The 18198-nt window shown below is 41.3% G+C and overlaps 1 protein-coding gene across 1 annotated transcript in view; it reads right to left on the reverse strand.

The window, feature by feature from the left end:
* STAU1 (staufen double-stranded RNA binding protein 1) overlaps positions 1-17947 on the reverse strand; it is a 75099-nt gene extending 57152 nt beyond the window's left edge. The window contains exon 1 of the mRNA XM_054698141.1: positions 17193-17947. The gene's annotated coding sequence lies outside the window, so the exon portion shown is untranslated. The remainder of the gene's footprint in view (positions 1-17192) is intronic.
* Positions 17948-18198: the final 251 nt, after the last annotated feature.

Genomic DNA, 18198 nt, shown 5'->3' on the forward strand with positions numbered 1-18198 from the left:
GAGGTTATATGAAGAGCATATCTTTATGTTTTTATTCCTAATTTGTCTTCTCTTAACCAATGTCCTTAAAAATCTTCATATGGGCCTCCCCTGGTGGCACAGCAGTTGAGCGCTGGGCTGCCAAGCTGCCCGGGGCCTCTGCAGCGCCAGTTCGCCCGGCCACCAGCAAGGGTCCCACATGGCACGCAGACCTCTCCTGCCGCCTGCTGCTCCCCTCAGCAGTGTATTTCGTTGGTCTGCCTGTTCTGTTCCCTGCTCTAGTGAGTTCTCTCACCCTCCCGTGCTTCTGACTATACCCAGTGCTTGCATAAATAAATAAATTTTTGGGCCTCCCCGGTGGCACAGCAGTTGAGCGCTGGGTTGTGAAGCTGCCCTCAGCCTCTGGAGCGCCAGTTCAATCCCCGGCTGCTCCCCAGCCACCAGAGGAGGGTCCCACATGGCGCGCAGACCTCTCCTGCCGCCCGCTGCTCCCCTCAGCAGTGTACTTCGGTCCTTCTGCCTGCTCTGCTCCCTACTCTGGCTCTGGTGAATTCTCTCACCCTCCTGCACTTCTGACTGTACCCAGTGCTTGTATAAATAAATAAATAAATCTTAAATAAATAAATAAATAAATAAATCTTTACAAAAAAATCTTCATATAATTTTGTACAGGGATATTATGGGCTCCAGGGCAAGAAGAGAAGTGATCATGAGTTAGTTCTATGTCGACAAGGTAGCTCCTGTTCATTTAGTTGACCTAGTTAGCTCTCAAATTTAATACCAAGTAATCCAATGGGAAAAAACAAATTCCTCGTGATAGTTTAAATGGATCCTGTAGGAGACTCCATTGCTTATCCAAAGGTTATTTGGAAAAAGGTGGGTGGATTTTCACATTATACTAGAAGCAGAAGTCTACAGGGAGATATTCCCCCTAAAATGTTAGGATACTTTTTTTTTTTTTTTAAAGATTTATTTATTTATTTATACATGCACTGGGTACAGTCAGAAGCGCGGGAGGGCGAGAGAATCCACCAGAGCCAGAGCGGGAGCAGAGCAGGCAGAAGGACCGAAGTACACTGCTGAGGGGAGCAGCGGGCGGCAGGAGAGGTCCGCACGCCATGTGGGACCCTCCTCCGGTGGCCGGGGATCGAACCGGCGCTGCAGAGGCTGCAGGCAGCTTCGCAACCCAGCGCTCAACCGCTGCGCCACCGGGGAGGCCCTAGGATACTTTTTGTTCATGCAAAATAGCTTTTGCCTTTGTGTGATTTTTTTCTCATTAAGAGCATAAATGTTGCTCTTATAATCAAATATTACCTAGTCTCTATGTAATTTCTATGTCTTATTACCTTGTTTTTAAAATTAGTATTTTTTTTAAAGATTTATTTATTTATTTATACAAGCACTAGGTGCAGTCAGAAGCGCGGGAGGGTGAGAGAATTCACCAGAGCCAGAGCGGGGAACAGAACAGGCAGACTGACAAAATACACTGCTGAGGGGAGCAGCAGGCACTACAGGAGAGGTCTGCACGCCATGTAGGACCCTTGCCGGTGGCCGGGGATCGAACCGGCGCTACAGAGGCTTCAGGCAGCTTCGCTGCGCCACCAGGGAGGCCCTAAAATTAGTATTTCTTAATCAATGTGATATAGATCCATAGTTTGAAGAGTCAAGGAGCTTCAAGAAATTTATCATGAAAAACAATACTCCTAAAAGAAAAACAAGAATTTTTTTTTAAATAAAAGAAACAACACCCCCATTCACTCACTTTCAACTTTTTCAGCTCTTCTGCTATCTTCCTTCATATTTTTATTTATTTTTGCATAGAAGAGCTGGGGTGTAGGTCAGAGGTGCAGGGGGTGAGAGGATTCACCAGTGATAGAGTGGGGAACAGAACTGGTGGATTGACTGAAATACACTGCTGAGGGGAGCAGCAGGAGAGGCAGGAGAGGTCTGCTGCACCATGTGGGATTCTTGCCAGCCAGCCAGGATCGAACCAGCGCTGCAGAGGCTGCGGACAGCTTCACAGTGCGGTGCTCAACCACCTGTGTCACCAGGGAGGCCCCCCTTCATATTTTTAAATGACACGCCTAGGAAGATATTTCTTATTCTTCCATTTAGATCCCTGCTGTTGATTGCTTACTATGGAATATGAGAATTTAGTTCTCTTAGTCTTGTTCCCACTCACTCCCACACACAGTTACCCTTCTCCCATCTTTATATCATAATTCTTGATTCAATAAATATTTGATACTTACATTATCAATACTATATGAATAGTATTTACCACTGAGCCATGTAGAGTATTATGGTTACATTTTATTTCTTATATAACTCCCTACCCTTGAAGTTATTGATTGCTTTGGTTTTTCATTTTCTTGTATAGCAGGATGTTAATAGGGAGCTCTTGCAATCTCAGTTTCAGTTGATGCTTCCCCATTGCAAAGTAACTCTGGTTAGGTGGGACTTGTAAATGAGGTGATTAAAAACTGGTTATAGCAGTTTTATTCATAATTGCCACAACTTGGGAGCAACCAAGTAGGTTGGATCCTTCAGTAGGTGGATGGGTAGATAAACTATGTTCACCCAAACAATGGAATATTATTCTGTGCTAAAAGGAAATGAGTTGTCCAGTCATGAAAAGACAAAGGGGAAACTTGAATGCACATCACTAGTGAAGAAACTCAATCTGAAAAAGCTACGTACCATGTGATACCAACTATATGACATTCTGGGAATGGAGACAGTTACTATCGATCTTGGCAATTCCTTAAATTCCAAGACTGTCTCTTATTCATCTAAGTATTCTCTTTTGCCTTCAACAATTCTTTGAATATATATATATATATATATATATATATATACACACACACTAGGCTTATGCTAACTCTTAAAAAAAAAACCTGTAGTTGCCAGAAGTTTTGTGGGAGGGAGGGAAGGATGAACAGGGAGAGCACAGAAGATAGATATCTAGGGCAGGAAACTACCCTAGAACATACTATAATGGTTGGTACATGTCATTATACATTTGTAAAAAAAACCCACAGTATATACAACACCTAGAGTAAACCGTGATGTAAGCTACCACATGTCACTGTAGGTTCTGACTGTGACAACATATCACTGGTGGGAGATGCAGATAGTGGAGGAAGCTGTGTCTGGAAAGGGAGAAATCACTAAACCTTCCACTCAGGTTTGCTGTGAACCTAAATCTGTTCTAAAAATAAAGTTTATTAGGGGTCTCCCTGGTGGCGCAGGGGTTAAAGTCTCAGTGCTATCAAACTATAGCCAGCCACTGCAACATAAGTTTGATCCCCAGCCAGGGAGCTGACCCACATGGTGCAGCAGACCTCTCTTGTCTTGCCCACTGCTCCCCTCAGCAGTGTGTTTCAGTAGATCTGCCTGTTCTGCTCCCCACTCTGTCTCTGGTGAATCCTCTCAACCCCCGTGTCTCTGGCTGATGCCCCAGTTCTTGGATGCATAAATAAAAATAAATCTTAAAAAAAGCTATAATGAAAGGATGTTAAATGAAATGACATTGAAAACCTGCTGTATAAGAGGAAGGGGCTCTGGCTGCCTCGTGGCTCTGACAATGGCAAAGAAGAAGGGGGTGGTGCCAGGGTATGTGATGCGTCCTGAGGACCTGATCGGCTATTCTGGAGAAACACCAGCGTGGGTCTGGTGAGGTTTGCTCTGAGAGGTTTGCTCAGAAGAGACTGTCTGGAGGACCCAGAGACTGAGCACTGAGTGGAGGCGGCTGGTGGAAGGCCTGGGTGGTGAACAGAGATATCCACCAGGCAGCCTTTTTTACCTCAAGGGGCCAGTCCTCAGCAGGCCTAAATGGCAGAAGGGAGATGATTCAACTTTAAATGAATTTGAAAGTTTTGACTCTTGTTAGAGTAAATCAACCAAAAGTGCCATTATTTAACCACTTATGACTCACAGAAATGGCAATCCCATGTGGTTCAGCTTAATGCATGAGCATGGACTTTTAAATTATTGAACTGGGATTGGAGATTTTAAGTGACCAAGAGAATTTAATTACCTGAAAGTGACTAAAAATGTCATGGAACTTGCCCTAGATGTCAGTAAAGGGTGTGGGGTGAGGGGATCAAGAGCGGGGGGGCAGAGAACTGGCTTCACAGAGACAATTCAAAGATGCAAAGAATAAATTTTGCATCCAAGAATAAACGTTTTCTGCCTACACCCCATAGCTCCCATCTGTTCAAAAAATCGGCTACACTTACTTTCCTATGTGTTTATCATCAGTTGATCCACCAAATCTTACAGAAATAGAAACCTCCTTGCAATAGATTCAAACACGTCAGGTAATCCACAACTTTCTTTTTTCTTCTTGAAAACATGCCTCACTCGGCAGCTCTCTGTTCTGTTCTGATTGGAACTGTGGCATCGGAACTTCCTTTGGCCTCTTTCCTGGACTGGATCTCCTGTTTCCTCGATTCCATGAATTTCTTTTTCATGATTTTCAACTTCATGCTCCATTCACTTTCTGAGAAAAGTATATAGGAGAGAGGTTTTTGAGATACTGATACTTGGAAATATCTTTATTCTCTCTTCATACTTCATGGATAATTTGGTTGGGTATAGTATTCTAGTTTAGAATCATTGTTCTTGAGAGTACAGTTTTTCTTTCTCATATAAAGAGACAAATATGTTTCTTAGTACTTTATACTCAGAAATCAACTTTTTCTTCTCTCTTTCTCTCTCTCTCTCTCTCTCTCACACACACACACACACACACACATTATCCTCCCTTCTCTCTTCTCCTCCTCCTTGTTTGCCTCCTGGTTTGTCTTCTTTTCTTTCTCTTTTTTGTCTTGATGGTGGTGGATAAAAATTCTTCATCATTGGGTTTTCAAATTCTAGTACTGTCAAGAAGCACACAACCGTTTCCTAATATACACTTGTATTCACATAGCTGAAAAGAAATTTGGAATTCATGCTTTATGTTGTATTTGAATTACTGTTATGGGCCTCCCTGGTGGCGCAAGGGGTTAAGCACGGCACCGTGAAGCTATCTGCAGCCTCTGCAGCACGAGTTTGATCCCCAGCCAAGAGCTGACCCACATGGTACAGCAGACCTCTCCTGTCTCACCTGCTGCTCCCCTTAGCAGTGTATTTTGTCAGTCTGCCTATTCTGTTCCCCATTCTGTCTCTAGTGAATCCTCTCACACCCATACACACACAATCTGCATTGGCCTTTAAAAAAAAGATTTATTAATTCATGCATACAAGAACCAGGGTTCAGGCCAGATATGCAGGAGGGTGAGAGGATTCACCAGAGACAGAGAAGAAAAGGCAGACTGACTGAAATACACTACTGAGGGGAGCAGTCAGGAGACAAGAGAGGTTTGCAGTGCCATGTGGGATTCTCACTGGCCGGCCAGGATTGAATCAGCGCTGCAGAGGCTGCCGGCAGCTTGCCACGTTCAACCTGCCTGCGCCACCAGGGGAGGTCCAATAAATCTTTTTTTAAAAAAGTGAGAACATACTTACACAGTCATGTGTTTATTATCTTGGTTTAAAATTTTGCTTGGGGGTGGGGATGAAAAAATATTTTACTTGTATCTTGGTAAATGACTTCGCTATCATACCTAATATATATATATATATATATATTTAAAGATTTATTTATTTATTTATACAACACTGGGTACAGTCAGAAGCGCGGGAGGGTGAGAGAATTCACCAGAGCCAGAGCGGGGAGCAGAGCAGGCAGAAGGACCGAAACACACTGCTGAGGGGAGCAGTGGGTGGCAGGAGAGGTCTGCGCGCCATGTGGGACCCTCCTCCGTGGCCGGGGAGCAGCCGGGGATCAAACTGGCGCTGCAGAGGCTGCGGGCAGCTTCGCAACCCGGCGCTCAACCGCTGCGTCACCGGGGAAGCCCTATCATACCTAATATTACACTACTTCCCCTGAATTTTTTTTTGTTAATTGAGGTAAAACTCATATAACAAAATAGATCATTTTACAGTGAACAATTCAGCAGCATTTAGTATATTCACATTGTTGAGCAACACCACCTCTATGTTGTTGCAAACATTTTCTTTATTCCCAAGGGAAACCATGTAGTTATTCCCCATACCTCCAGCTACCACCAAACTGCTTTCTGTTTTTATTGATTTACCTATTTCGGATATTTCATATAAATGGAGTAATACAATATGTGATTTTTGGTGTCTGACTTCTTCCTCTTGACATAATGTTTTCAAAGACTCACCTACATTGTTACATGTATCAGCACTTTATTTCCTTTTATAGTCAAATAACATTCCATTGTATGGATATACCACAATTTTGTACATTTGGTATATACAATTTGGTAAATTATGAATGTTTACGTTGTTTCTACCTTTGACTACTGTGAAGATGCTGCTATGAACATTCATGTAACTGTTTTCAATTCTTTTGGTATATGCCTCAAAGTGGAATTGCTGAGTTATATGGTAATTCTATATTGACTTTTTGAGGAATTCTCAAGCGCTTTTCCATTGCAGCTGATCATTTTATATTTCCACTGGCAATGTACAAGTTCCTAATTTCTCTACGTCTTTGACAATAATTACTATTTTATTATAGCCATCCTAGTGAATGTGAAGTGGTATCTCATTGTGGTTCTGAGTTGTATTTTCATAATGACTAATGATGTTGAGCATCGTTTCACAAGCTTTTTGGTGCTTGTTTGTCTTCTTTAGAGAAATAAATATTCAAGTCTTTCTTCCATTTTCAATTGAGTTTTTTGTCTGTTTTAAGAGTACCCTTAATTTCTGAGGCAACACGAACTTTCACTGTTGTAATATCTGGTAATATGAGTATTACACAATGTGGGAAAGTCCATTTGTTGCCTAACTACAGTTATGTTGCCATTTTTTGAATTGTAATAGAACTCCAACTTTATTTTGGGGGTAATTATGTGCCCAGAAAAAGTGCTACATTTTCTAACCATTCTATTGGAAGATTCGTGTATCTTCCCAAAATAAATATCTATGTGCATTTGAGCCAATCCTCTTGTTATTCTAGGAGTATTTGGCGTCTTTTTTTTTTTTTTTTTTTTTAGAGGCATGTTTTTATTTATTTATTATATTTGTTTGTTTGTTTTGTTTATACATGCACTGGGTACAGTCAGAAGCGCGGGAGGGTGAGAGAATTCACCAGAGCCAGAGCGGGGAGCAGAGCAGGCAGAAGGACTGAAGTACACTGCTGAGGGGAGCAGCGGGCGGCAGGAGAGGTCTGCGCACCATGTGGGACCCTCCTCCGGTGGCCGGGGAGCAGCCGGGGATCGAACCGTCGCCGCAGAGGCCGCGGGCAGCTTCGCAACCCAGCGCTCAACCGCTGCGCCACCGGGGAGGCCCTTTGGCGTCTTTTCTATCCAAGTTGATTGTATGTCCTCTCTCCTTCCTATAAATCTTAAATTATCAATGATTCATTTCCTCTTCTGAATATATAGACTTTACCTCTTAGCTAGAACCTTCCAATGCTTGAGAGACTTCCACGTTTGAGTCTCTCTTATGTAAAAAACAGAAACAAAACAATTTCCTTAGTTTCATTTGCTCTCCAGCTCCATACCGTTTTCTTCCTTCCCTTCATAGCCAAACTTCTTAAAAAGTTGGCCAATACTTGATTAAAACATGTCACTAAATCCAATGGGCACTTTCAGATTTCTCATTGCTTGATCTTTCAGCACAATTTGACATAGTCCATCATCCCTTTCTAGAAATACACTTATCTCTGGGCTTCTAGATTCTATTCTCTCCTACTTTTCTTTTTTTTTTTTTAAATTTTTATTTATTTATACAAGCACTGGGTACAGTCAGAAGCGCGGGAGGGTGAGAGAATTCACCAGAGCCAGAGCGGGGAGCAGAGCAGGCAGAAGGACCGAAGTACACTGCTGAGGGGAGCAGCGGGCGGCAGGAGAGGTCTGCGCGCCGTGCGGGACCCTCCTCCGGTGGCCGGGGAGCAGCCGGGGATCGAACCGGCGCTGCAGAGGCTGCGGGCAGCTTCGCAACCCAGCGCTCAACCGCTGCGCCACCGGGGAGGCCCTCTCTCCTACTTTTCATCTTATTTCTCTGGGTACTACTTTCTGTCTTCCTAAGATCTCAAAATGAGATAGATGAAAATGTTCTACAACTATGAGCACTGTAATTGATGGGGATCATTAGTATTTTCTTGTTAGTTATATAAAGGGAGGAATGCATATGGAACAAAGTTAGAGGGAAGATTAAAAATGAAAGTGATAGCTTTGCTGAAATGGTAGACTGTAAGTATTTTCTCTTCCTCAAATTTCCCTTATGTTCTTATAACTGTTTTTACTATATATTTTGGTTGATATGATTAACATACAATAATGGTATTTTCATAATAAATGTAAGTCAAATATATTTTCCCCCAAAAGTCTCACATTACAATATCATTTCTAGGAATGCAAGTGTGGGATATAGTAGGGTAAAGTTGATGCAACTATAGGAGGAAATGAAACCAAGGCTCTTCTTCTTCAAGGAAGAAGTTTATTGTTCTCCCCAGTCCCAGAAAGGGGGTCACTTGTGCCACAAAGGGGCATAGGGGAGACACAGGGTCTTGGGCTGGTGGTTGACGCCAGGAGAAAGGCAACAGCCTGAATCAGAGCCTTTTGGGAGTTTCTTCAGGAGAGGCAAAGCAGCGCAGAGTAAACAGTTTAGGATTAACTAGTTTGAATAAAGTCAGTGGGATCTGGGCTTAAGGGTGGTCTCCAGTTGCCTGGTACCTGTTTTAGGGGGTGTTTAGGACTGGAGAAACAGTGGACTGATGTGTGAGAGGTGATTGGGGCGAGAGGTTGGAGATTGGTTAGCGTGCATATGAAAGAAGTACTCCCAGCTGAGCCCTTTGCTAGCTATAAGAATTGAGTAGTTCTGGGAGGCACAGCCTCTCTCTCCCAACAATTTTTAAAGATATCCAAACATTGGGGCCTCCCTGGTGGTGCAGGGGTTAAAGTCTCAGTGCTATCAAGTTATCTCTAGCCACTGTGGCACTAGTTCAATCCCAGACCAGGAAACTGACCCACATGGCACAGCAGACCTCTTGCCTGCTGCTCCCCTCAGCGGTGTATCTCAGTAGATCTGCCTTTTCTGCTCCCTACTCTGTCTCTGGTGAATCCTCTCACCCCTGCACCTCTGGCCTACACCCCAGTTCTTGTATGTATAAATAAATAAAATAAATGTTTAAAAAAGAGTAAAGACTTGCTTAAAAATAAAGACATTATTAACACAACACCTTCCATGAAATTGCTCTCAGACGTTGACTTGATATTTCCCATTAAATATGAAAGAGACAGATAATACTTCAACACCAAACAGACAGATATGGCATGAAGCAAGCGTGTTACATCACAGCTACAGCTGTTGCATACCTAGATCAAACATCATTACTTACATTAAATGTCCTCTATACTTAAAAGAATAATATTACCCAAAGCAAACAAAGTATACCAGTGAAGCAAAAGCTTTTGGAGGGTGTGGGCATGAACCTGTGCTTCTGAAAGGGACCAGCCGGCTTGACAAGTTTTTGTTTATAAGCCCTAGGAGAAAGCAAAAGGAAGTAACTGCTGGTGAGGTGGGAGAATGATCATCCTTTGATTTTCATCAGCATTTAGGAGAAAAGAGGGAGAACTATGGCTCAGGAAATGTTGTGGGAAGGGTTGTTATGGTAAGGAGCTTAGGTTTGGGTTTCAGATGAACTAGGGTTCAAATTCTGTATTGGCCACTCATTGGCTTCTTTGGACAAGTCAGTTAATGACAATAAAGAAATTTATAGAGCACTAACTATGTGTTGGGTACTGTTTTTAAGTGCTTCGTATGTATTAATTTAACCCTCACAACAAACTTATGAGGTAGGTACTATAATTTCCTCTATTTTATGGATGCAGAAATGATACACAGAGTAGTTAAGTCATTTGCCCAAGATCAACATACATTTGTTAAGTGGAAGAACTATTTCCAACAGAGCCTGACCTATCTCATATCCTTCCAGTAAATTCCTTTTCCTGCTTGGGTTAGCCAGAGCTGGGTTTTGTTGCTTGCAAAGAACTCTGATACAATAAATTACAGGGTTCTTTATTCACATGGTCAGATATGTGTAAAGAATTCAGTGCCAAATAAATGGTAGATATTATTTATATTCAATGAGATTGAATTAAGGAGGAGGATGAAAAGTGAAGGAAAAATTAATGCTAAAGTAAGTTAACTGAGAAAGTATAAAACTTCATTGGAACCTGATCTATGAATTTCTTAAGACAAACTTACAGAAAAGTTGTAAGAATAGTTCTTTTGTGCAAGAAAAGATAACTTTTCCTCCTTAGTTCTGAATCACTTGAGAGTAAGTGTGACTTGAAAGCTCATCATCCCCAAATACTTGTGTATATTTCCTACAACAAAGACTTTTTTCTATGTGATAGAACCATCCAAATAAGAAAAAAAAAAAACCTAACTAAAAGACAAAAAAAAAAAAGAAAGAAAGATTAAAAAAAATAACAAAATGAATGTGATAGAGTACTATCAGATGATCCTCAGATCCCTTTAAAGTTTCACTAGTTGGTCCAAAAACATCCTTTGTAAGGACACAGAAACATTAATTCAAAAGGGCACCTGCACCCCTATGTTTATAGCAGCACTATTTACAATAGCTAAGCTATGGAAACAACCCAAATGCCCAAAAATAGATGACTGGATCAAGAAGATGTGGTACATATACACCATGGAATATTACTCAGCAATCAAAAAGATAAACTCATGCCATTTGCAGCAACATGGATGGCGCTGGAAGGGATCATGCTCAGCAAAATAAGCCAGAAAGAAAAGGAAAAATACTGGATGGTCTCACTCATTGCAGGGATTTAGAAAACCTAAATAAGGGACCAGGAAAAAGACTAATTGTAATAAAGTAAAAGTCAAAATTAACAAGCAACTATAGACCAGAGACACACTATGGGGTGGGGGGGAGAAGAAGAGGGATTGGGGTCAGAATAAGGGGGGTGGGAATTGTTTTTTTTTAATTTTTTTAAAACAATATTTTCTTCCCCCTTGGGGGGTGGGAATTATATGAGGAATGCAACCAAAATGAAAATGCATACATTGTGCAAAAATGAAAAATAATGTAAGAATTATATAAAATAAAATAATTCAAAAAATATACTTCTTCTCATTTTAGTTTAAAAAAAATGTCCTTCGTAGCAAAAAAGATCTTTGTGGTCAGATGCCAGATGCAGTTCTTTTTTTTTTTAATATTTATTTATTTATGCATACAAGAACCAGGGTACAGGCCAGAGGTGTAAAGGGTGAGAGGATTCACCAGAGACAGAGCAGGAAACTGAACCGGGAGACTAACTGAAATACAGTGCTGAGGGGAGCAGCAGGTGAGACAGGAGAGGTCTGCTTCGCTATGTGGGGAGCCCCCTGGCTGGGGATTGAAAGTGCTGCAGTGGCTGCAATAGCTCCATAGGTTGTGTCTTAACCCCTTGCACCACCAAGGAGGCCCCAGATGCAGTTCTTCAGTTTTTCCTTGACTTTCTTGTCCTTGACACTTTTGAAGATTACAGGCCAATTATTTTGTAGCATGTTCCTCCACTGGTGAGGTCTCCTCATGATTTGATCCAGGTTATACATCTCTGATAGGAAAACCAAACACCCAAGATGCTCTGTCCTCATTACATTATATCAGGAGGCACATGATTGGGGTTGGGATTTGTTTCATGGTTTCTGGAAGAACATGTTTATTGCTTGATTAAGGTGTCATCTCTGAGGTTTGCATCTGTATACTTACTCTTTTTTCTTTTTATTAAGTATTTTGTGGAGAGGTACTTTAATATGAGGTAAATATCCTCCTCCTCAAAAACTTTCAAGTTCTTAATTTTGCTACTTTACCAATGGATCACCTATAAATATATATATATTTTTAAGAGTTATTTTATTTAATTATGCATATAAGAACTGGGGTGTAGACCAGAGGTGTAGGGGGGAGGGGTGAGAGGATTCCACCAGAGACAGAGTGGGGAGCAGAACAGGCAGATTGACTGAAATACACTGCTGAGGGGAGCAGCAGGCAAGAAAGGAGAGGTCTGCTGTGCCATGTGGGTCAGCTCCCTGGCTGGGGATCAAACTTGTGCTTCAGTGGCTGCAGACAGCTTCATAGGTTTCATCTTAACCCTTTGGGCCACCAAGGAGGCCCCCTGGCAGTTTTTAATACCTTCATTAAGTTGCGCAACAATCACCACTATCTAATTCTAGAACATTGTCATCATCCCCCGAATAAATGCTGCATGCATTAAAGTTACTCTCCATTCTTTCTTCTCCTTAGTCACTGGCAACCATGAATCTACTTTCTGTCCCAATGCATTTGATACAAATAGAATCATAAAACATGTGACTGTTCTTTTACTTATCATAATGTTTTCCAGGTTCATCTATGTTGTAACATGTGTTAGTACTTTGGCCCTTTTTATTACCTACTGGTATTCCATTGTGTGTTTTACATTTTACTTATTGATTCTTTGGGCATGAGATTGTTTCAATTTTTTAAATAAAAAATTATGTAAGAATTTAATATAAAATTTAAATTTAAAATTAAATGACTAATGCTGCTATAAACATGTACAAGTTTTTGTGTGGATATATGTTTTTAATGCCCATGGATCTATATCCAGTAGTGGGATTGCTGTGTCACAGGATAAGTCTATGTTAAACTTTTTGAAGAATGGCTATTTTCCAAAGTGGCTGCACCATTTTACATTCCCAACAACAATGGAATATTATTCAGTTATATATAAAAGAATGAAGTACTGGTACATGCTACAACATGGGAGAACCTGGAAAACATAAGTGAAAAAAGCCCTTCACTTATTGCACAATTGCATCTATGTGAAAAGCCCAGTAGAGAGACAAGTCCATACAAGTAGATTAGTGGTTGCCTAGGGCTAGGGAGTATGTAGGGGGATTGGCTGTGGGGCTATGGGTTTCTTTTTGCCTTTCTTTTAACCAAAATGTTCTACAATTTTGATGATGGTATTTTAAATGAATGAATTACATGATATCTAAATTATATCTCAGGGCCTTCCTGGTGGCATAAGGGGTTAAGCACAGAACTACGAAGCTGTCCGCAGCCTCTGCAGCACGTGTTTGATCTTCGACCCCCGACCAGCCAGGGAGATACCGACATGGCGCAGCCGACCTCTCCTCTCTCGTCCGCTGCTCCCCTCAGCAGTGTATTTCAGTAGATTTGCCTGTTCTGCTCCCCGCTCTGTCTCTGGTGAATCCGTTCACCTCCCACACCTCTGGCCTGTACCCCAGTTCTTGTATGCATAAATAAATAAATCTTCAGGAAAAACAAACAAACAAACAAACAAATAAATAAATAAGATCTTAGTAGACCTGTTAACAAAAAGCTGGGACTAATGTAAGAATTCATTGAGTTAAATGGGTGAATCACAGGAGACTATCTTAAATGTGAATGCTCATTAAAGGTTTATATTATTATTATTACTTCCTTGAGACAGCTGATATCTTTTAATAAGTCCTTCTATAATCTAACTTTAGCAGGTGCCTGTTTCTTGCAACCACAATTTCATTTTCTTTTCTTTTCTTTCTTTCTTTCTTTTTTTTTTTTACATTTTAAAAGGATGAGTTTATTAGGAAAAGGAGAAAGAAAAAGAGAGGCACCTGCATAGTCACAGGCAGGGAGGAGAGCTGCTGCTCCAAATTTGCATAGGGAAAAGGTTTGTGAAAAGAAACACCTGCACAGTCACAGATGGGCAGAAGAGCTGCAATTTCTGCATTGCCAACAAAATGATTTCTAATTAAGATCACCACCAAAAGCAAAACTGCACCATCATATGGACATGCTTTTCTCCTGCCACCGTAACACCTGTGAACCATCACCACATTGCCTGTGTTCATCCCTCTTCTTTTTGCCCCCCATGCCCCTACTTGGCCATATGCCTCCGTTCTATAGTCAGTGTTTTTCAGTTCTATGTTATCGAAGGAATAAATGCAGGAAACCAGAACAAGGGCAGAAACAGAAGTGGGAAGCCAAGGAGAGACTCAGAAGGGAGACGGGTGTAATAGAAAAAAGACTTACAAAGGGCAAAATAAAAAAAAGTATGAGAGAACTGGGGAGAAAAACAAGAAAAATAAAAATAAAATAAAAATAAAAAGGTGAAAAAATAAAAAAAACTACAAATTAAATAAGTAAAAAAAGAATACAGAAAGACCAGAAAAAGATGAAGAAATCAAGGGATAGCAACAAAAGCAAGCCAGGTAGTAAATCAGTACACTGGGCTCTGATATATGCATACATCTTATTTGAATACATACACATAGGGGACAATGGATCAATGAGGGTTAGCTTCAGTTGCATATAATCGCAGAACAATAGCTTAAACAACATAGAAGATAATTTGGCCTCATTGATAAATATAGTCAGAGATGGGCAATTCAAGATTTATATGACTTTGTTTTTTTTTTTTGCGCTAAGAGCCTTAAGCACATGGGCTCCCTCTAGCTGATCCACTGTGCTCAACTTTCTGGTTCAGCTAGTCGCATAAGTGACTGACACTTATTCTATCCGTTTGTTCTTGTGTTAGAGTCTTTGCACTTCTCAATTCTTTCCTTCTAGAAATCTTCATCTGGTGCCTCTTTCTGCACCTTCAGTTCTCAGCTTTGAAACGTGGCATGTCTTCAGAGTGGGCTTCCCTGATCATATGCCCAGTCCCTCTTACCAATCGACTTCCTCCCTTCCATCTCAGGTATGATCTGTCCGTACTCGTTCTACAGCCTACTAAGGTGTGACTTTGAATACCTTTCTTTATCTCCCTGTGCCTTAGTTTCTTCACCTGTAAAATGGGGTGTATAACAGCACCAATAGGAAGGTTTCATTTGAAATTCATGAGAATTGTTTGGGAAGGGAAGGGGGAGGATGTGTGATGTCAGTATCTCCATTGTCTAGATCAGGCTTGAACATAGTGTGAGCTCAAAAAATATCTGTGGAGTTAAAACCATGTTTGTAAGCTAAACTTGAGTTGGTATCACTGCTCAGCAGACTATTGTTCAATATTATTTAATGAGCATCATCCACCTTGACTCTCTGAGAATAACATACATTGGAAACTCTGCTTTGAATTGTATTGCAGGGGGAAACTTGTTTTTAAACACAGGTGAAGTTCTGGGGCTGATGTCAAGCCCCCAAAGAGAAAAATAAGAACTCTTTTTTCTAGTCTATTCTTCTTACACTCTAGTTTGAAGAGGCCATAAGGAGAAATTAGGTAGGGACGGTAAGGAGGAGAGAGTCAAGGGGAAATCTCCAGGCGAATGAAGCAAATCTTTAAAGCTCTCAACATCTTTGACATCTAAGGATCTCAGAGGACTTATTCAGTGTTGTTCAGGTTGTCGAGATTTCCACAGCGACCCAGATCTTCTCAATTGCAAATCATTTGGGGGAATTAAGAGGTGAGGGCAGCCTGGATTTGGTCCCATCTCATAAAAATATGATAAGGCTGCAGCCCAGGGGGCTGCAGGGAAATGAACAGCACTCATGGAACACAAGAGCCAGAATCGAGGCACCTGCACAAAAGTCGTTGCAAAACACACAGCCTCATGTTGACAAGTATGAACAGATCATTGTGGCATTCTGGGAAGATGATAGTTTATCAGTGGGTGGAGAGAGACACCAGATTACTAAAGAAAGCTGCATTTCCAGGGAAGTTTTATTTCTTTGGAAACACTGCACACATTCCTCCTGCGAGCCAATATGTTTTTTTAAAAAATGCCTTAGCTCTTGGTATCATTTCCCTAGATCTTTTATTCCTATTGTATTCCCCCTCTCAATTTGGAAAGAGTGACAATGTTTTATCCCCCTGATTATAGGCCAGTTTTTAAAAAGTCAAGCATTATGGAAAACCATAAAGAAGTAACTAATGGGCCTCCCTGGTGGCTCAGGGGTTAAAGACACAGCATTATCAAGCTGCAGCCAATCTCAGCACTGTCAAGCTACTGCCAGCTACTGTGGCCTGAGTTCAATCCCCGACCTGCCAGGGAGCTGACCCACATGGCGCAGCAGACCTCTCCTGTCTCGCCCGCTGCTCTCCTCAGCAGTGTATTTCAGTAGGTCCACCTGTTCCGCTCCCCACTCTGTCTCTGGTGAATCCTCTCACCACCTGCACCTCTGGCCTACACCCCAGTTCTTCTATGAAAAACTAAATTAAAACAGAAAAAAGATAAATAACAAGTGTTGGTGAGGATGTGGAGGAAAGGAAACCCTGTTCATTGTTGATGGGAATGTAAATTGCTTTAAATTGGGAATGCAAGTTTTTGAGGAACTGTGGAAGTTCCTCAAAAAATTCAAACACTAACTAGAAAAGATATCTGCACTCCCATGTTGACTATAGCATTATTTACAATAGTGAAGACATGGAAACCACACTATATATAAAAGTATGTATGTATATGTAATGTACTTATCTATATAATGAAAAATCATTCAATCATAAAAGAAGGAAATTTTCTATCTGTGACAACATAGATGAAACTAGAAGGCATTATGCTAAGTGAAATAAATAAGACAAAGGCAAAGGCCATTATAATCTCACTTATATATGGAATCTAAAGGAAGTCCCTGTTCCTACTTAGAAAAAAAAAATACCTGAATAGATACAGAGAACAGCTTGGTGATTGCTAGAGACAGGAGGATGAGGGTGGACAAAATGGGTGAAGGGGGTGAAAAGGCACAAACTTTCAGTTATAACATAAATAAATTATGGGGATATAATGTACAGCACAGTGACTGTAGTTAATAATACTACATTGTATATTTGAATGTTGCCTGCAGGGTAAATCTTAAAAGTTCTCATTACAAGAAAAAAGTATAACTATGTATGGTGATGAATGTTCAGCAGATTTATTGTGGTGGTCATTTCTCACTATGTATAAATATCACATCATTAAAAAAAAAGAATTGTTAACCAAGTGAATTAGCCACATACAAGCATGTGTCACTTAACAATGGGATGTTTTAAAAAATGCATCACTGAAAATTTCATTTTTGTATGATCGTCACCGAATGTTATTACGTAAACCTAGATGATATAGCCTATTGAGACAACTGTCATCGGCTGGAATGTTGTTAAGCAACATAGCAACTTACCCCACAAACTTAGTGGCTTAAAATAAGCATCTATTACCTTGCAGTTTCTGTGAGTGAAGAATTCAGAAGTGGTGTTGCCGCCAGGGGTTCTGGCTCAGGGTCTCTCAGGAAGTTGGGGTAATTTGTCAGCAGGTGCTGCAGTTTCATCTGAAGGCCTGACTGGGACTAGAGGATCCACCTTTCAAGATGGCTCCCGCACATAGCAGAGGCCTCAGTTTCTTGCTGGCTGTTGGCAGGCCTCAATTCTTCATCACATGGAGCTTGCCATTGGCTATTTGACTGTCCATAGCACATGGCAGCTAACTTCTCTCAGACCATGTGACTCAAGAAAGAGAACAAGGTGAAGTCACTATGTTTTTTTACAAACTCCATCACTGTCACCCTATTCTGTTCAGCAGAAGCAAATCACCACGCACAGTTGTACTCAAAAGCGGAATTAAGCTTTACCTCTTGAAGGGAGGAAATGAAAGAACTTGTGGACATATCTTAAAACCACCATGCCATACCTTGACAACTTAAGAGGTGAAAGGAACACTGAGTATTATGGAGGCAGAAATGCAGGAAGCCACCCCAAGAGCCAGGGGGAACAAAAGGAGGAGACTACCAGTAGAAATTTAAAGAAAGTGGTGTCAGGTAGCTTAAGTTCAGGTCTGTGAACATGCACCATAGGTTGTGATGATGTCTCCGAGCCCACAGGAAGACCCTATGTGTCTGGAACCCAAGCTAACTGGAGCTCGGGCCTCTCGGTTGTAATGGATACGCCAAGCCGTTGGCACAGTGAAGCCGGTTCTGCGCATGTCCAGAAGAGGAGGCCTCATCCTCGGGGCCGGGTTGACCCTTGAGCTGGTTATGAACTAAGCCCTCAAACCCCAGCTGAGGGAGCCACATACAATAGCAGCCAAGGAAATTGAAGTTGGTGGTAGTCGGAAAGCTATTATTCTTCATTCTCGTTCCTCCACAGACGTTTTTCCAGAAAATCCAAATTCAGCCCATACGGGAACTGGACAGAAAATTCAAAGGGAAGCCTGACGTTTCCATTGTTC

The sequence above is a fragment of the Talpa occidentalis genome, unplaced genomic scaffold (assembly GCF_014898055.3).
Source record: "Talpa occidentalis isolate TD23 unplaced genomic scaffold, MPIMG_talOcc4v2.1 talOcc4.10, whole genome shotgun sequence".
NCBI classification, from domain to species: Eukaryota; Metazoa; Chordata; class Mammalia; order Eulipotyphla; family Talpidae; genus Talpa; species Talpa occidentalis.